Source organism: Sylvia atricapilla, chromosome Z (genome assembly GCF_009819655.1).
Source record: "Sylvia atricapilla isolate bSylAtr1 chromosome Z, bSylAtr1.pri, whole genome shotgun sequence".
NCBI classification, from domain to species: Eukaryota; Metazoa; Chordata; class Aves; order Passeriformes; family Sylviidae; genus Sylvia; species Sylvia atricapilla.
This window is the reverse complement of record NC_089174.1, coordinates 56,936,434-56,957,740: the sequence shown is the minus strand read 5'-3', so window position 1 is coordinate 56,957,740 and position 21,307 is coordinate 56,936,434. Positions and strand designations below refer to the sequence as shown.

At 36.9% G+C, this 21,307-nt stretch overlaps 1 long non-coding RNA gene across 1 annotated transcript in view; it reads left to right on the top strand.

Annotated features, from left to right (window-relative positions):
* The window catches only part of LOC136373990 (uncharacterized), a 380,400-nt gene extending 359,313 nt beyond the window's left edge, over window positions 1-21,087 (top strand). The window contains exon 2 of the long non-coding RNA XR_010745780.1: window positions 21,021-21,087. This is a non-coding gene — a long non-coding RNA (uncharacterized lncRNA). The remainder of the gene's footprint in view (window positions 1-21,020) is intronic.
* The last annotated feature ends 220 nt before the right edge of the window (window positions 21,088-21,307 follow it).

The following is a 21,307-nucleotide window of genomic DNA, read 5'->3' as shown; positions in this document are numbered from 1 at the left end:
TGCCAATCACCCTACTTTGCAAAAGCTACAGCCAGCAGAGTGCTCAGGCCAGCATTCTAAAAAAAGGTGCACTTCTGTTCATGAACAACAAACTTCCAAAGTCTGTATCGTAAATGGAATTTCCTACCCTGTTGCCCAATGATCCTGGTATGCAGTCCAAACCTGCACTGCCATTTAATCTTTCCTGTTTCTGGTACAAGTGAATGTGTCATCTTTTGTCCCTTCATTTTTTAACTTTTATCCTCTTGCAAAATTCTCCATCTTACTGAATATTCATGTAAATTGTATTCCTACGGTTGAAGATACTTATGGGTGGGAATATTTCTTTCTTAAGTGATTCTTGCTCTTCAAAATTTTTGCATACTATTCAAGGAAAATCTGTAAATCAACTTGGATTACCAAAATGTGCACTGTGGCTTGCCTGAGTTGCAGCACGAGCTAGTACTGATCTCTCCCTAATTTTGATACTGAATCAGTAACTTGTCCTCAAGGGTTAAAAGCTGACGTCTTGGGAGGGAAAAAAAATTTCCCGTACCTCCTAATATAGACTGAGAATAGGACACATCTCAGGATGTTCTGTTATTGTCAGACACACATTCTTTTAAACTCTAACAGGACATAAGCACAACTTCCCATTTAAAATAAGTTGTTACCAAATTAGTTGAGGTAAATCCAAGAAAAGATTCCTAACATTTTAATTTTTTTTTAATTGTAACACAACAAAGCACTTCCATCTAAAGCCAGGAGACTGTAATGTGTAGCCAAACAGCTGCAAACCACGGAGGATGACTGTTAGGCCGTTTTATAGTTTGTCCAACAACATGGTCTCTCTTCTGGTAAAGAGAAAGAGGATATGCCTTTTTTAATGTACGACTTGCCAGTCCTTTTTACTATGCTGCATTTTAACTTATTCTCAGTGGTTTCTACTTTCTAGATAGCAGCACGTTATGCACAGATACTCTTGCATGATAGGCAAGTCTGAGAAAATCTTACCCAGAGAAAAGTTGAGAGATATATCACTTCCATTTTCAGCTCAGACACTTGCAGGCATCCAAGGTCAAGTGAAATTCCTCACAAAAAGATACTAATAAGCAAGGCAGTCAAACCAAAAAAGCTGAGCTAAGGTCTCAAAAGTTATATGATCTATACATGATAATGGTCCTTAGACTGAACATGTCTTCATAAGAGTTTTCAACTAAACACTCACTGACAAAGCAGGTATTTGATCTGTGTTTACTGTAAGTTCTTTCTTGAAGCACTCAAAAAAGTATGAAGGAGTTAAAACATTTAGCCTTTTTGTGAGATCAGAGCTGGCACAGCCTCCTCATAAAATCAGGGTGAGCATGATTTTCCATACACCTTTCTCGCAGACCAAATTTCCTCATGTCTCCACAAGTGGGAGGAGCAGAGCCACAGTGCTATGCATCTTCAGCTATATGCAGTTGTAAATCTTAGCTAGTCAGATTTTCAGCGCACTGTCAGTGCTGATGAGCACCACATGGCTCCTCCAAGACTTGAGGGTCTATATCCATCTCATTAATCTTTTTCTTATTATAAGCAGAATTGCTTTGTATTTCTTTCACATGAGTCATGAGGAAATCTGTTTGTGCCTTCTGTGTGGAGGTGGGATACACTCAGCCACAGGAAAGCACTAAAGTAAATTATCCTGTGGGGGGCTATTTACAGCCTAAATTTACAGGCTCGGTTGGATTTTAGTTTGGAGGGTCTCACAATTTACTACCATAAGTAACTAAAAATAACTAAAGTAGCATTGACTGTGTGAGAACAGGCGCTGACTGCAAGGTGAAGCAGAGCTGAGAGCTTCCCTCACATAATCAGAAAATTGCAGCTGATGGTTCTGCTCTTAGCCACTGTGAAAGTGATAATGTGATAATGCAAAAGAGAGAAAGCATCAGAACTAAAGGCTGGCTAAAGAGAGACAACAGAGTCTTCAAGCCTGAATTCAAGCAAATAAGTTCTTAGAAATAAAAGCCTAAGTCAAGCAGAATTTCCAACCAAGAAGCTGGAATGTAGTGAAATGCTTTTTTTAGGTGAAATATGCAGATGTCCCCAGTTTTCAGATTCTTTTGTTTGGTTAGATAATATTTAGATAGCAAGTTTCTATCATTCCTGAAAATTAAGTGCAATCATCTTAAACCTACAGAAAAATATATATTTTCTGAAGTTATGAAACAAGCCGATTCCTAAGAATCAAGTTTTTTGATGCAAATCATCTCCTCTTGCTATCAAGAGTATGGAACAGTTGACCATAGACAGGTTCCTGTCTTTCTCATGTCTCAAGGAATGTGAATTCATGCATTACAACTCACTCTAGTCCTCCCTCTCCCCATTACTCTCTCTTTCCTCATTAGCCTAATTATTTCATGTACTTATTCATCCTGTAAAACAGTTCGTATTCAGAGGATTACTCAAAATGAAGAAGTCTGTACGGAAACATGTTCACATTACAGTATCAATTTACCTCACTTATCATTGCAACAGATTTTGTTAGGAGTTCATTTGCTTGTGTATATGTATCTAAATGGGACAGCTAGAAGTAGGATTTATGCATGGGCTTGTTGTGACACGGCTGAAGAGCATGATGTTAGCTCATCATGTACCTGGCCCTAACAAATACATGAAGTATACTGAAAACAGGATAGACAGAGATAATCTCTCGTTTTCTTTCTTGCTTTCTCACTTTCTTTCCCTTTCTCTCTCTTTCTCTCTTTCTCTCTCTCCCTCTCTCCCTTCCTTCCTGCCTTTCTGCCTTCCTGCCTTCCTGCCTTCCTGCCTTCTGCCCTTTCTCCTTCTTTCTTTTTTCCCAGAACCTGTCAGTACTGATGTGAATGTCTAGGATAGATGAGTGAAATGTCTCTTTGTCTGACTATGATCAATTTGTCTGAACCCCATAATGGCTATCTATGATATGCAGCTGTGTAATCCTTATGACTGGATGAACACCATAGTCACAGTCTGAAAAGTGTGCTGTGAATGTGCTCAAATTGTTTAAACCAGTCCCAAGGCATAAATACCTTTAAAGTGGTGAGTAACTAGTTGTCTGCTCCTACAGCCAATACAAAGAAGCTGAGGCCACAACTTTGCATTACATGCTGTAACTAACTGGGGAAACCCAGATTTAACTTTCAGGTTGGATCCCTGGAAGTTAAGTTTGAGCAGGATTTCATTGGCCGGTGATCCAGTGACACACTGGTCCAGAATATCTCCAGAACCACTAGTCAGCAGTGGTGCTCTGGTCAGGATTCCACAGCATTAAAACAGATGGGAAAAAATCCAACACTTTCTGGTTACCCTCATTTGCAGCAGATCAGCTTACTAACAGAAATGGGGTCAAAAGACTAGAAAACAGGTTCTCAAGCCCTGTAGAATCACAGACTCTTCAACCTGCGCTACAAAAAAGACACTGAGGTTGTAGAACATATCCAGAGAAAGGCAGTGAAGCTGGTGAAGGGTCTGGAGCACAAGTTCTGTGAGGGAGCTGGGGTTATTTTGCCTGAAGAACAAGAGGCTGAGAGGGGACCTTGTCACTCTCTACAATTACCTGAAAGGAGGTTGTAGCTGGGTTGGGCTTGGTCTCTTCTCCCAGGTAACAAGTGATGAGACAAGAAGAAATGGCCTCAAGTTGCACCGGGGGAGGTTTACGTCAGGTATTAGGGAAAAATGAATGACTGAAAGGATTGTCAGTCACTGGCACAAGCTGCTCAGGGAACTGGTGGTGTTACCATCCCTGGGGGTGTTTAAAAGATGTGGCACTTAGGGACAGGGTGGCCATGGCAGTGTCAGGTTAATGGTTGTAGTAAATGGTCTTGGAGGTCTTGGTGGTCTTCTCCAACCTAAACTATTCTACAGTTTTATGATTCTATGACTTTTTGAGGTACTTAAATGTGAAATGTGTAGTTTTCAACAACAGCAGAAGTCCCTTACTGATCTTTGCTTAACAAAGGAGAACTTCAAAGAGAAGTTCATTCCTCACTGTTCATTCACCAGGATGACTGCATCTCTCTGATAGAGCTGATTTGTAATAGTGTTTTCTAGTGTTTTTCATCTTTTCACAGATGGGCATGTACTAAATTTCATTCCTTTTATTACAGCATGCAAAACTATTTCATACTTTCCCTTGCCCATGGCAACAGTGTGTATAACAGTGAATTTGTCATCTTCTCCAGCAGTCTGAATATCATTTTTGCAGGGAAGAATGAGGACAGGTCAGCATCACAGAAACTCAAAGAAGCATCAGCAAGTGAGCACAAACAAGACAATGCAAGTCATTACACTTTAAATCACATTTTTCATACTTACTTTCAATATATATTCCACCCTAGGTTACTATATGAAAAAATCCTATATGTCTGCAAAGGTCATCATAAGGAGGTTAATTTCTTTTCAGATGGCTGCAACTTACATTCATCATTTTTTAAAAACATATTCTCCATTACTGTAAGGATAATAACTGCTAACAGAATATGAACATTTAAATGTTATTCAGATGATTATGAAGAATTACTTCTTGAAAATCTTACTCGGCAGGCCTTTTTGGAAACATCAAAGCCAGGCAATAAAAAAAGCCTCAAATTCAGTTTGTAATTATTTTTCTTAAATATATTTTTAAATAACATTTAAGTAAGATTTCAAAGTTATCCGCATATAATTACTTTTTTCCTTATGTCCTTTATAGGGCTGCAGACGAAATATATCAGTTGGAACATAGATTTTTAGCGGTCCATGCCACATACAATGTTAAATTATGCCCCAAATATTGAAATACCAATTTTTGCTTTCAGAATTTTATTTTTATTCAGCAAGGAATCAGATAAGAGTAATTTTCACCTAACACAAAGATTGAGGTTTTGTTTGGGCATTTTTCTCATTGCTTTGCAGATGAAAAAAAGATAATATGCAATAAATAAACAGCTTGCATGATTATCAAAAAGGCTGGTTACTGTGCCATAGAATGACTGAATAAAATTCTTTAAAATTTCTTATTATCTGCCATGCTTTACTCACTAAGGTAAAACCCACAATTTTCAGTTCTAGAAGATAAAGTGTCAGTGTATGCTTTAAAACATGCTGCTTCTGCTCAGAATGACAGATTCCCATATTTGAGCTTTTCCATCTCCCAAAAAGCCATCAAAATTTATTTTCACATAACATATCCTAAAGGTTTAGTTATGCAATATTCAGCTTTGCACATTTCAGCTACTTTTTAATGTTGTTTGAAGATCAAACAAGGTTTAATGAATCAGTAGTAGATATAGGGGATTTATCTGCAACCACACTATGCTGTTCCTTTAATACCTTTCAGCAACATAAGTGCTTACATCCTAATAGGTTTTTAGCTTAAGATCTAATCATCCACTCTTGAATTAAGATGCTTGAATGAAGCCAACTCATTTGGAACTAAGCACTTTAATGTCAACAGAGACATATGGTATTGAGACTGAATTACAAAGGATCTCTTCTGAGCCATATATTACAGAAGCAAGACTAAGACTCCAGCATTATTATTAGTTTACTCATTTATTTTCTAGCAAATAATTGAGAGTAAGATCTTCTTAAGAAAGTGGAAATGGTCTAATAATTGCAGTCTGGTGGTATAGTACATTCCCGTGTGCATTGATTAAATCTCCCCCATCCATACTTTATGGCACTATGCTCATCTGTAAGATCTCCTTCTGAAACAGACAGAAACAAACAAAATATGAAGTGAAACAACTTTAGTCCAGTGATTAAAATTTTAAGTTATCTGCAGTAATGTCAAGTCCTCTAACGTTTATTAAGAACTCTAGACATTTCCTTGTCTTGAATTATTCAAACCTTATTATCTGACAAAATATTTCTTTAAGAATTTGTTCATGACAAAGTTTATGGCAATAAATAAAACCCTCCTTCAAATATAAAGTTAAAAGCAGAGGTTCTCTTTAGATCTCAAACTGTTCCATTCTCTCTAGTCTCAACATGATGCTGGGAAAATTATGCTAGATCAATGTCCCGTAACATCACTTGGAAAAATGAAGTGGATACCTTTCCACATTTTTTTTATTTATGGAGCAAAAAGAGCAAACAAACAAAGCCACATAAACTGAAGCTGAAAGTGTATTTTTTCGAGATAGTCGTTTTAGAGTAGAACCCAACAGCTTTTACATGTTCATGACCATATAAGAAAAATGCTGCCAAGATGTTGTGTTTAAATACCATTGTGTGGCTGAGATAAAAGTCAAAGTTTTGATATAATACTATCAAGAGTTTCTGTCTGCATTTATAAGGAAGACATGGTTGGACAATAAAGTTGCCTTATCTATTTAAGCCATGAGTTACCAAGGGCTCCAGCAGGCAGTGGTCATCTCTCTACATTGCTTTTTATTGCATAAATGCATTCCTACTCCTGGCTCAGTAAAACTGCAACATGGTCTGTCCTCACAGTCCATGTGCTTTCCCCCTTTAAAAGGAAAAACTGTCCAAAAGGCTGAACTACCTCCTCTGTGTCATCACAATAAACACCTGGCAAATATAACTGAAGGAGTAAAAAGATGCAGTGCAGTTCTAACAGAAAGATCAGCCACTTTATACTGTGAAGGGTTGAACATTTTCCCTTTCTCCCAGCAGACTGCACAGAAGAAGCAGAATCACACATTACACTGTTTTTTTCTCTAAAGATTTTCAGCTTTGCAAATTTAAGAGATCTCCTGTCTTTCTGAATATAGAGAGCTTCCTATAAAAGCTTGTTGACATGGAAAAAATTGCTTCAAATTTCCTTTATTTTTGCTAAATATTTCATTGAAATATACTAGCTTGCTAATAGCTTGAGAGTACCATTTTTGATTTTTGCATTTATATTGTTAACTACCTCAGAAACAGAAAAAGCAATTTAAAAATAATACTGATTTCCAAAAACCTATGCTTTGCAGACTTTCCTATTAAAAGCATTAGAAAGCAGAAAGGTTCTTGTCATTGTGTAAATGCAACCATTATGAAAATTAATTTAAGAACAATCTGTATTGTAGTACACATGAGGATTCATAATACCTACCTGAAGAACTCTCATTGCATTTCTCCCTGTGAATACACAGTTCTAGTTTTGTTTTGGTTTAATTTTGCTGGTTTGATTCACCTCATTTTTTATCTCTTCCAAAGCTTATATTTAAGGTGGATCATGAGCTGTCAGCTAGGTCTCACTGAGATCTCAGCCATGGCCTGGCTGCAATTAGGCGCTGTACAGGTCAGACCACGAAGCCAGGTCATGTTCTCAGTTGGTATTCAGTGCAAGTAACACATAGACACATACCTCAGAGAGAATTGAGGCCTTTAGCATGTGCCAATTTGGCAAAGACAATTCTTTAGCCAGGAGAGAGGCAAGCCACGCAGCAAACAGCGAGAAACAGGAACTTTTATTCCTGAATCTATTCTCCACAAAGAACTTGTGGAATTTTGAGCTTCTTCAGCTTTAAGTGCTCATTCTTTTCTATTTTGATGTCTTGTACAGGTAGATTAAAACACTGAGGAGTTCTGTAACTAGCATGCCTGAAATTTTAAAGGGGACTATGGAGACACTGACATTGTGAGTAATTTCTTCCCAAGTGGCAAAAAAAATATATCAATCACATTTGGAAGATTTTCTTCCAAGGACTAAAACCAAAATTTTTAGTGAATGAAAGCAATATGAACAACATGTTTCTATCAATCCTGATCCAACTATTACTGGATTCATTCACAGAGGCTTACATACCATGTGAAGGAAAGGCATTTGTAAGGATACAGGAGAAATCTATGTTTCTGATTCTCTTCAAAGAGCAACCAGTATTTCTTCACAGCCTTATTTTTTGTACTAATTATTTGAGGGGTCATGGGAGAGATTAATGCTAAAATAAGGAGGGCGAAAAGAACATACTTGAGGGGATGAATAGCAGCTGTGGTGGAGAAATCTACCAGACGGTAGTTGCACAAGTCCTTAAATACCCAGAACTTAAACCTTCTCTGGAGTAGAAAGGCATGTGGCAGAAAGGCATAATTTCAGCATGACCCGGAAGTCTTTTGTTCACTTACAAAGAGCCTCACTTGCTCAGGAGCTCACAGACAGGGCAGCAGCTTTCAGCTCTAAAGAGGGTAATGGCACTGGTGGTACTCAGCCACCACCAACAAATTGAAAGCACAGACAAACAAACCTTGGACTAGTTTCCTACCAAGATCCACCTGGTAACTTTTATTTAGGAATCTAATACAGTGTGCAATCCTTAAGAGATAACAGGGAACAACAAATATACTACAGGACATCTTTTGTGTGTCCAGGTTAATTTAAAAAAACTTTTTCGATGGTGATTTGCTGAGAGAAATGCCACAAAGTCTGATAATATTAGCTTGTTGTAAAATCAAACTTCATGTGAAAATGCACCCAAGCTTGTTACTTTTAGAGGAATAGGAGCATGTGTTCACTTTTCAATTTATTCAGAAACACACCTTAATTGTGGAGATAAACATAGGTATGTCCCCGTAAAATATTATATCATAATGTGCTATAACTAATAAATAAAAACAAGACCCTTACTTCTGAGATGAGAATAAAGCCTCTGAAGGAGAGATGAATAACTTCACATGGTAAAAGTCTAACTACGACTGTATTTAAAATAAATACAAAATAATTTTCATAGCTAACAGCTAGGATTCTAAACTATCTTCTTTTCTGGCCAGTACTTATATTCAAAACATTTTGTTCCACACAAAAGTAAGTACTCCTTTCTGAACATCAAAGCAATGTTTCATATTTTGCTGCCATTCTCACGAACCACCACATGAGGGACTCAAGGATTCTTTTGTCTTTGCAAACCAGATTTATACCCACGTTAAACCTATTGCTTATGCTAAAATGAAAACTTTGGGGAAAATATATCTGCCATCCAGTAATGTTGATAACACACATGGAATATTTTACTGTAGCAAATCAAATTCATCTGTTTATATTGTGAGGTGGTGTTAGTAGATGGTGGTAACTTAGAGGCCAAAAAATTCACAAGATGGAAATCACTTTTCGTAAATAAAAATATTAACAGTGATAAACATCACCATTTTTCTTCTTTGTTTAGGCAGAGAATATTTTCGTTCTTACAGATTAATATATGCACAGCATGACTCCAGCAAATGAAAGCATAATTTCATTTGCTCTAAGTACTCAACTGACATGAACAAAGGACAATATGAACAGGAAATATCTGTGATCACCAATGACAGGAAAATTTTACCAGACTTTTGTGCTGTTTTAAAATCAAATATGGCTATGCTTGGAGGTGCTTAAACCCTATTCCATGCTGAAGCTTCAGACAGGCCTTTGTAGAAGTTAAGATTTTCCTACATGGTAGCCCTGCAAATCAAACTAAAGAATTTTTATGCAGGCAAGCTGTAAGCAGATGAACCCTTTTCCAGAATACAATTATAGACAATAGATGTATAATAACAACTCCAAGATCATGTGGGAATAGTATCTATTGTTTCGAAGCAGAACAGCCATGTAAGCCAGGCACAGTGCCATAGTGATGAAGTAACTCAGCTTCACAGTTCAGAAATAGTTGAGGAATTGCTGTACTAGATTTCATTATATGGCAAAGAAATGCCATTTGACTTCAAGTGCATGTTCAAACAATTTATTTTTTCTTTAAAAAAGCATGTCTTAATTTGAATTTTCTAAATGGAAGTGAGACACAAGAAAGAAAAGGCAATACATAGTTCTCACCCTATAATCAGATGGCTGTTAGATCTTCATGGCTTTTAATCTGACTTGCTAGTTTGAACGACAAAAACAAACAAAAAAAGTGTCTTATTTTTTCTAGGATTTAAAGTAGATTACCTTATTTCAGGAAAAGAACATAGTGTTTTTTCATGAAGACAAATGCAACATTTTCTTCCAAATACTGGGCTAAAATAAAGAAAAACTTTAAAGTTGAAATTGTTTGGTTGGACAGTAAAATACAGCCAAAGGACTTGAAAGTGGGATTGAATAATAAGCCAAAACAAATGGAAAAAAAAAACGGAGAACAATCACATAATTATCCAACTGAGATATGATTTATGTCTCTCTACATATATTCACATAAGTTATTAAAAAATAGAGGGCTTGCAAATCTCACAGTTCTTTACCACAATCATGAATAGAAAGGCCCTCACGACACCTCATAAATACTGGGGGATTTAAATTTTTTTCTACTAAGCTGTTCCCTCATTATATAGCATGCTTGCAGAGATTTAATGAAGGCACAGGGAGCTGAACCCTTTGCTTTCTCATAGATAAATAAGAAAAGAAATCCAGAAAAACATACAGCATAGCTTTTCTGCAGAGTTTTTGTTGTCCACAATCCTTTGCCTACATTGCTTACAATATTAGGAATGCAGAAACTGCTGCTTGAGTACAGCACCATGCCCAGGGACTGAGCTCAGTTGGTGTGTATGCGTAATATTAAACACTTCTGTATTAGTAGCCCTGGATATTGTCTGTAAAAACAAGGACCTAAAAGAAAGAAGGATTGGTGTATTTCCCAATCTCAGTAAATCTAAATTTCCATGTCATAAGGAAAGAAGATTAGTAAAGCATAGGTGTCATGTCTATTGTCTGTAGCACCAAATACAGTAAGGTGTCTGGAAATCCAGTGAAGTGAAGGTAGCACATGCCAACATGTTAGTGTATCATGCTGTGGTGAATGTTCTTTTCTATTTCCAGGTACTGAAATGGAGAACATAGTGCCATTAAGAACAGAAAATTAGACTGGAAATTACTAATTTCTGAAAACAGATCTATCTGTGCAGATCTGTTTAAACAAAGCTGGTATTCATCCACTGGGAAAAAGAAGTGCCATCTCCCTAACACATGCATAAACATGTGTACGTGACAGGTATTTTAATGAGGAGATTCATTAAAAATTGCTAAAATTTGACACAAACATAATATCATGCATTCTCTGTGGGTATTTACCTGGGGCAGTTATCTAATGAACATTATAAATAAAGCTCTGCAGATGTTCTGTGGACACACATTTCTTCAAGTGCTGGCAGACCTGCAGTTGTAACAGAATATTAAAGTACAGGCTAAGCAAAATCAGATGTGTTTGTGACATTAGTTTTTAATTATTTACTTGTTTTGTTCGATCTGCTTTTCCTTGTTCTGCCAGCAAAGATTTGGCAGTGTCTGCTCCATCCATATGAATGCTTTTATCCTGTAATTGTCAGGAGCACCATTTTAGCCTTGTCATTTGACTACCTGGGAACTTGCCCTCGCTTGTTCTGTTTGTTTTGCTGATTGTTTTGTGGCTTGATAAGGTACGCTGAAGCCCTCATAGTCAGCTTTTCATAGGATTGGGGCATTCCTTTATCTTGTGGTAAGAACAAAACCTTGGTCCCACATTCACTCCATGAGGAATCTCATTTCACTTCATTATCTCCTCTCCAGGACTGGATTTCTATCATTGGTTTCCATTTTTATTTTCTTTCCAAATAGACAACTCCCTTCATGCTAGGTCAAGTGTTTCTCTGAGATTCCTCTGCATAGTATCCAGAGTAATATTTGCTTTATAAACAGAAGTATAATTCTATTTTCAGTGGGTTTTTTTTTTCATAAAGTCTTTCACCTTAAGAAATAATCTTTGTAGCCAACATCATTAACAGAGATTATAGCTTCTCAAGCAATGACCGAGAATCAGAGAAATAACTTTAATATCCATAGGACCAAATGCTACCTTCTTACTTGAACACTGATATGTGTGATTCAGAGAATTCTATTAATGTTCACATAGAGTTTAGTTTCAAAATCTTGGTTTCTTCTGCAAAAACTTTATGCTTAGCAGCTGCAAAACTCTAGTTTCATTTGTCATTGCAAATCTTTAATTTTACAGTTACTCGATCTTTGCAACGCTTCTTTAGATTGTTTCATTTTATCTGTCAGAAAGTTCTGAAGGACATTACTACTAGATGACACTTCCTAAACTTTACTACAATTTACCAGTTCCCATAAATTTTCACTGATGCCACAGCTATGCAATACCCTAAATGAAGACCATAAAAACACAGGGCTTCAAGGCCATTTCACAGAGAGTGTTTGTTTTCTCAGCTCCTACAAAGGTTACTAGAGAAGCATCTTTACAGCTCCCATTAACTTAGCTGTTAGACATGGGAAGTACAATGTGAGGGAGCTATGCCAAAAAGATTACTTTTTTACTCAGAGTAGGAAAGACTGCATCAGGTTTTTTGCTCTTTTTCTTTAAAGGTCTGTGTAAAGCCTATTTTCTCTTCTTATTGCAATTAAAATTCTTCCTAAAGCCCAATGTGTTCTATTCCTTCCACTTTCAGAAGTTCTTGTTTCTCACTCCTCGGGTGTAAAGTTTCACTCAGTTGTAACTATAATTATATGATCAAGCAGGTCTTGGTCACACTAGAATGTAAACTACCTGTCATTGCTTTGAGGGTCTGGCTTTTTTCCCCAGAAAATGAAGATAATATTTGTGCACACATACATGCAGACATTATGAAAAAAACCTGTTTTCCTTTGGTTAATGGCTCATTCATGATATTTCTTTCTTTGTTCAATTCATCTTTTGCCCTCAAGACTCCACTTTGATCATACTCAAGACCTTGCTTGAAGCATAAGACTTACAGTACAAGAAAATTACTCCCAGCACAAACACAGAAGGAGAATGAGTACATGGGAAAAAATGTTCAAAGAAACATGATTTATATGAGAAGATAAAGGAGAAAACTATTTAGGAAATGGCAGACGAAATCGAAAGAGAAAAATAAAAATGTGTTTCTTCACAGACCTCTTACTCTGCCTGAAGTTTTCAGACTTATAGAGAACCAAAGTTTGTGCAGTAAGTCTTGCAGGGCTTCTATCTAACTGATTGTTTTATATGAATTCTTTGATGCTTATAGACAGACAAAATTGGAAGAAACACTAACACATACACATATAACATAGATAACAGAGCAAAGGAAACAGCAAAACACTCTTTTGAAGGCCAAATCTTTTGTTTAAAGCATACAGGAGGAATAAAATGGAACAAAGGCAAGGTCATGATTTCAGTTCTGGTCTGTGTCTAGTTTTGTCTAGTACAGGAAGGACCCTACAAACTGGCTGAGGCTGTAGGGTGACCACTGATGCAGAGGGGCTGGAGCATTTGACCTGGAAGGAGAGCTTGCAGGCCCAGGGCTGGCTCAGATGGTACAGGAGGCACTAGCAGCACTCCTGGCATTGGGAAGAGTGTAGGGAGAAGATGCAGCCAGGCACCTCACAGTGCTGCTGCATGGCGGGAGGGTGAGAAGGACAAGTTGTCAATAAAGGGGGGTTCACACCCTGTCTGGGCTCAGTCCTGGGAAGCTGACTCTGAGCCCAAGGCTGAGCCTGCCTTCATTCCCCAGTTTGCCATTCTGTGATTTATTACTGGAAAAAACAGATGGCATATTTGAATTTCTCTCAACCCTAAGTTACTTCACCCCCCTTCATCCCTTTACACAGTATCTGAACACAAAAACTGAATGAAAAAGGATGTTCCAAGTAGTTATGTTTTCTTAAGGAGACCTGGACAGCAAGAAACAAATCACCTGGACTCGTTTAAGCAAAGTGCAGCAATTAAACTGTGCAGCAAACTAGCAGGAATATTTAGTTATTCTCCTCTGAAATGACTAATTTAGTAAGCAAAACTTTCACAAGTTGTACAGCAAGAATAAAAGGTCTCCATTCTATGGCATATGAAGAGTCTGGGTAGCTGAGTTTAAAAACCAATAAACAGAGAAATGTTTCTCCAAACAAAGCATAATGCAAAAGGCAAGCTCTGTTTCTTCATTCATTATGGGTTACACATCTTTATGAAGAGAACTTCAAGGATCAGCACAGGCATTGTACATTTAGTTATAAATATTTAATTTTATAAAATCTTCCTCTGTGTCACAAGTAGACACACAGATACAGATACAGATACAGATATACATAAACATGTATCTACACATACATTTGTTTACATATATATACATTTGTTTATATATATGTAATATATATACATGTGTGTACATGTGTGCATGTGTATCTTTATACACATATATATACACATATATGTATTAGTCTTTCCAGGCAGATGTACATAGGACACCTCCTTCAGAAAACTCATTGGAGCTGGGGAATGGGATAAAATCATGGATTTTATAATATTCCATTATAGATATTGGCACACCTTCCCTGAATCATAGTGGGATTTTGCTGAATCCTTCACTAGAGTTAAGGACATAACATAGTCATGGTGCACTTTCTAAGTGAATGTGTTGACAAGGTATATATACACATAATTAATGACATAGTGTTTCAGAGGCTAAGTAACTGAAAATCATAAATGTGAAGGGCCTTTCCTTATAGGCGAAACAGTTAAATTAGTTGGAGAATACTGATTTTCTGTAGATTGTCTCATTCTAGAGATATTAGATGTGATGTAGATGAGATATTAACTGCTAGCACCCTTTTCTTCCCCCTCATTTCACTGTACATGCACATTCACTATGTACACAAAAGGAGTATGGTTGAGTCTAGCTTATGCCACTACCCCAGCAAGCAGGACAAGAAAAACTGTTATTGAGTAGAGCAGTCTTAAGCCTGTCATACAAGAAATTAGAGGCATAACCACCAGCTAGTTGGATTACCATTCTACTGAATTTTCTTAAATGCATTCTGGCATCCTTCTCTTCTGGGCTGACTGACGCATATTTTAATACAGTCTAAGATGTTAAGGTGCTATAATACCTCACAAGACAAGCAACAGTTCCCTTTGAATTTAGTTAGCATTTCATTATAAATTAAACAGGCAGACTGAAACCTGTCCTAAATCTTTACACACATATAGGAGCTGTCTTCTTGTACAAAGATGTTAATTGTGCTCTGCACTCCTCCCACAAAAGGATGGAAAATGACCCATTGCTGTATATATTATTTTATAGACAGCTATGCAGAGACATCTTTTATATCATTCTCTTTTTAAATTTGTTTTTCCAGAGTCCTGGTTGCCAGTGAGGTCATATGGTTATTACCCTGCTCATATGTGTGTGCTCACTTCTGTGTGTTTGTACACACGCATGCACCTTCAGGCAGCCCAGAATAGTCTTAGCTGCATTTAGAAGGATCTGTGCTACCACAGCCTGAAGAGATCCAAGTCCTGGTGACCATCATGTTGTGGAATGAAGAAGGGGGGTGTGTGTGTCTCTTCGTCTCCTGACAGCCTGCTCAGTGCCTGCAGAGGCCTCGGCTGTGCACCAGCTCTGGGAACAACAATCTGCTGCAGCCACAAACATAGAAATGTCTGAGCCATGGCAGTATTTTCATCTGGTCTGTCAAATTGGTTGTAAGAAAAATGGGAATTGTTAATGTAATCTGCTGACACACCAAGATTACACCAATGAACCAATCAAAAAGAATTGCCAGCCGAGTGATTTCAGAAAGGTCCGAGGTTATTTCCAGACAAACATGACTGACAACTGGAGAGTGGGCAAAGAAACCCCACCAAACAACAGATTAAGTCCAATGCAGTACTTATTTCCAGCCCATTACACAGTTGCATTCAAATTCCTGAACTTTCAGAATTCCATATGTGTAGACAGGTAAAAAATATCTGTGAAAAGGTTTATTACTACTGTGAAAACTTTTATTACTACTGAGAAATTAAGGTCTAGTAGAACATAAATACTGTAGTATCATAAACATCAAGTCATTGCAGTTTTTAGAGATGCCATCATCTTTGTCAAGGATAAGCCATTTACTTCACAGAACTGTATTGAGATGACTCGGTGACTCATTCATAAGCATTGTTTTTATCTTTTGGTGCTTTCTAATTTAATTACTAGTTAGAGAGTTGGATTTTTTTTTTATACAAAACACACAGAGCCTTCTTTTGAAAGCATTATTTCTTTACCCTATTACATTCAGATCAGTTTATAGGAGTAAATTTTTAAGAAGACGACTATGATAACCATGGCAATACTTCATGGCAATAAGCTAATACTTCTGCTCCACTGCTTGTACAAACCTGTTTGTCTGGATTTTTCAGTGGCGATTTTTTTTCAAATGCACTGTGAAGGATACAGCCTACTGATAACAATCATATTGAGGCTTTTTGCTTGGACAAATCCCATAGAATTTTACTGTTGCTAATCCTCTGGCCTTTCAGGTGAGACATAGAAGTATGAATATTCACTTATCACAATTCAAAAATTAGATAATTGACAAATTAGGACTTAAATGCAATTTCCAGATACAGCCCATATTTTGCAGCCATCTTGGAATATTACAGAAGACATTATATACTCAGAGGTACTAAAATGGAGTCAGCTGATGATTTGAGAAGTTATGTGAGATATATTTTAAAAATCATTTCAATTTTGGTGAAGTGAATGCTTTTAATATCTAGGTGGAATGGACTAAACCACAAAAAAATGCTTTTCTGTTTAAAATAGAAATGTTTTTTGTTTCCTCAGTTACCTACTTTCTTGCAGTTCAACCATAACAGAATTCTGAAGCTCTAATATAAGTGGCGGGAAATTGTGTTTGGAAATATGGACCATTCTATAACTAGCACAAGAAGGCTGTATATGGCTGTGGCAACAAAGCATTTCCCTGAGAAACAGGATAGTGGGAAACCAAAGCAAATAGCAGAGGGCTTTAGCAAGAGGACACCTCCATTCAGAATCTAAAGTGTTATTTAATGTCTTTCATTTTAGAGCAGGCAAACAATATTCTTTCCATATCTGATTAAGTTGGAAGGAACTTAGTTTAGTATCTTGCTCTCTGTGTCAGCCAAAACAAAAACCATTTGTTCTTACATACGGAAAAATGAAATTTTACTTCTGATTCCCTCTCAGTGGAAAAATAATTTAGCAATTCAGCTACCACATCTATTGAACAAAGCCTATGGAGCAAAAAAGTCAAAGGTATGTTTGTAACCTCAATGAGCTTTCACAATAAAATAGCTGAGATCAATTTGTCCTATTCTCCTTACCTCTTAAGTTTATTTAATTTACCCTTTGTTAGAGCAAATCTTTGCTCTAACTTTGTTATGGATTTTTTTTTTTTTTTTTTTTTTTTTGCCAGGTTTTCTAAATGCTTTTGGACACTGAGCATTCCTAATGTCTTGACCCTGTACTTAATCAGTCCAAAGGAGCCCACTGAGATTCCTCATTTAGCACAAACACACATATAAAACACTTTTATTTTAACTGCAAAAAGGTGCTAAATGCTCCTTCTACATTTCAGCTTTATACCTCTAAACATGAAGTTTTGTGTTTGTTATGTGTAGTTTCAGCTGTGCTTTTGAACTAGTAACTTTGTATCACTAAGTTCTTAATACTAGATGAGGACTTCACTGTATTTCTTCCAGCAAACAAACAAGCTTAGTGCTAAACAGCACACATCCCCTCCTTGGACCCAGGTAGATTACTGGTTGTAATCTAATCAGCAGAAAAACAAACAAGAAGATGAGTGAGGAACAAATGGCTGTTTCCCTGAAACACTGGGCAATACTGTTTAAACATACGTTCATTTGGGTTATAAAGATGGTCAAATGCAGGAAAATTGTTAGGAAAGCATGGCTGAGAGAAATGTCCTGGGTTATTCAACCTGACTTTCTACTGACATTCTCCTGCTATAGATCCTCTTTCATACTCAAGCTATAAATGTTCCACTTGTATCACCATAGGCATTGCAGCAGGTTTTTATTTGTCTTTGTCTTGGAGGACTGTGTCTCTCTGTAGTCCTGGGAGTTTCCTAAATGTGCAGCAGAGGCAACTGACTTTTACACACCTTTTCTGGTTGTTGATGTTTTAAGTTATGATGTATTTCAGAGTTACAGTGAAGCTAAGACCAAACCTCAGTGCCCATATGCACAAAGATATTCAAAATCAGTGAGTAGGAAGCAATTGTAACCTGCTATCACCTATGGCTTTTGCTTTTTTAGGGTAGATTCTGCAGCCGCACTATGAGTCTTAGCATAATGTTGTTACATCAGAAATTGTTTGGCAGCTCTACTGTAAAGGATTGGACTAGTGCAGTTATCTTTCTGATTTAGCAGATGTTCTGAGAAATCAGAGTTGAGAATGTTTTGACAAGCGGCTATGTTCAAGTTCCTTTTACTGATACTAATACATCTTCTATCTTTTCTGTAGATGCAAAAGCTACATGTGACATTAGCTGCACAAAAATACATTTTTCCTTAATCAAAGGAGTTGCTATCAATAGTATATAGGCTCCTCTTACCTGTCATAGACTGTTCCAAAAACTCTGCTATGACGCTTACATTTTTAAATAAAAGGAACATCTGAAAAAAGTTGAGGACTTTTCTTATCTGTGAATGCCTTAGGTTGTTCCTTCACTATTTCCTAAACAAAAATATACATGTGGAGCCAATGTAAGTATTTAAGAAAACAATATGCAGTTCACTCACATGTACGTACACAATAGCAATCTGCTTGTGCTGTTGTGAGGATTAAAAGGACAAGATAATTACATCCTGTCTAGCATGCTGATAAAAATACATTAGTCAAAGAAAAAAAAAGGTAACGTGTGATAAAATCAGAAGGGTCCCAGAATCAGCCATTGGAGACCTGAACTGAGGTCATTTGATACAACTGAGTCAACACTGTCTTTGTTGTGTTTAACTCTCATTTTGTTATCTGTATGAATAGAAGCCTTTTCTATAGAGGGGTAACAATGGCCATAGTGGTTGAATTCTCTGAGATCTCTTTCTTTGCATTTAATAAGGGAATTCCTTTATAATTTTCACTTTTGAGGACTGGACAGAAGTTATAAAAATGGAATTTCTCTGTGAATGTAAATTCTCTCCTTAAAAATGAGAGCAATTATACTCCCCTTTTTCACAGGAAATCAGGTATTAGAATACTAAGCCTTTATTAATTATCTGTCTAAAATATTAGACAAAAAGTTATATAAAGCAGGAGAGAAAATAAGCAAGATTTAAGGCAAAATTCCCTTTTCCCATGCATGAGGAGCTGGGACAATAAAATTTCACAACCTAAACCAAAACTCAGTTTTAATTAATTTCTTCATGAACATTTATCAAGGAGGGAGAAATTTCTCAGACAGGAAAACTCTAGACAAATAAAGGTAACACAAATGAAATGCAGAGGTACTCTGACAGAAAATCTGACCAGTCCTGCTGCTAGAATGCCAGCATATATCACTGCTGCTGCTGGGCAACGTACACTAAGCAGCTGGTACTACATCTCATCCTAATTTTGGTGCCAGCCTCATGGTAGTGATCTGAAATAGCAACTCACACACACTTCTTGCAGTATTAAGACCAAAACACCTTGTCTATATTGAACTTTGCTGGGAGAGAAATAGCTTTCATTCCATCTGAAGTCCCGCAGGCTACACACAAAGTGAAGAAACAGTCCAAGTATCTGCTCTTCATGAAATGAGAAGAAAGTGTATAGCGTCACTGAGAACATATCTGGCCAACTCTTCTCTCCTTGCTAAAGGGGTGGTGTCATCAGCATGTTTGGAAATGGCAGCAATGTCCAGAAGTAACTTCATTTATATGTATTGTACTAGGCTTGCAGATAAAAGTATACATTAGAAGATTGTGAGTTTATTCATGACAGATGAATACAGCATGGTGAGTACCCTGTTTTTCACAGTTTCAGGGATTTACTTCTTCAGTTCTTCAAGCCTCTATTCTGCCAAAACACACCTTCCATCTGTCCCTCCAGAATAACCAAATTTAATATTTATAGGAAACAAGACATGGACAACCTAAAATGTTGTTACGGAGAAGTTTTGCCCCAAAAGAACTTGACACTATGGGCTTCTGAGTGCCATTCTGCTTCCTCAGAGGTACAGGACCATTTTCCTTAAGGACACAGCATCTGGAAACTCTGCATCTTTGATGCACGTATTGTTGTGGAGTGCTTCATATCATAGTAGGCAGAGGGCTTCATTGTCTTTAAGACATTGACGCCAATATAACTATTCCAGTTTAATCAGATTTACTTCTGAATTATGTCACTCAAACATCAGCATGTCACCAGCTTTGTCTTAGGATGTAGTTTAGATTTGATTAGCCACCATCTAAAAGCCTGAGGTTTTTATAGCCTTTAATGTAAGTTCTTAAAGATTATTCTACTTTTCAAGTAGAATAGATTATTCTACCTTTTTTGTTTGTATTTTTCTTTATGCATTTATGCTTCAGAGAAAGGGGTTTTTATTAATTGCTTAGAAGATAAAAAAACTGTTAGTAGCAATAGAGACAGCAAAACTGTTAGCTAGCAATAGAGACAGCAAAAAAGTGATATACTGATCACTTCTTAACCACAAAGCAAAACTTAGAAAATGTAAGAGTAGATCAGACAAATAGAAGTATAAACACAATAGCCATTTGCAAGATGAACCTCTCTCTACTTGTAAACAGTTTCACAGAATTATGATGTAACTAACATAAAATTTATGTGTGATAATAAAAAAGAAAACTTCTCTGAACTGAAGGCTGTCTGGTCATTCTTGATCCCACTGTTAATTTCACTATTAAACCCAGTAAATTCATGAGTAATGATTATTTGTCAAATAATAGTCTTTAATCTGTAATTCTATTAGTTAATCACATAGCATATCAAACATTATTTTTGTTTATCCCACGAATGTATCCCATTTCATTGAGCTCCACTTTAGTTATGCATAATATAACAGAGTAGAATGGTTGAGCTGGAAGAAACCTAACACCTGATCATCTAATTCAGTTTGCAGTGGCATAAATCAGTCACCTTTCTTACAGTTTGGAACATTTATACTTGTCTTATATATCTTCTCACTCACCTGCCTGCCAGCCTAAGTAATCCTACTCTTTTCAATCTCTTCTCTAAATGGACATAGTCTCCTGTGGCTGTGTAATTTGTACCATGGGAACAGAGGGAGTGAAGCAGCCAGTGCTTTTCTGACCAAGAGCAGCTCTTGCTTTTCTCCCATCAGACTTAGAGGGCTAGGACAGGAAAAAAAAAAAAAAAAAAAAAAAAAAAAAAAAAAAAAAAAAAAAAAAAAGGGGGGGGGGGGCGAGGGGGGAGGTGGGGGAGGAGGAGGGGAGGAGAATCCTTCTTAGAGCCAGTCGTGAAGTGATTATACAAAGAGTTCTGGCTGTGAGTGTGTGCTAAAAATAACACCAGATAATATTAACAGGACTGATAGGGACTCTGGGTGCACAGAACACCAGAGCACCAGTTTTCACTCAAAAACAAATTAAGAGGACACACTAAAGTCTGCCAACCTGAAAGTTCTTTC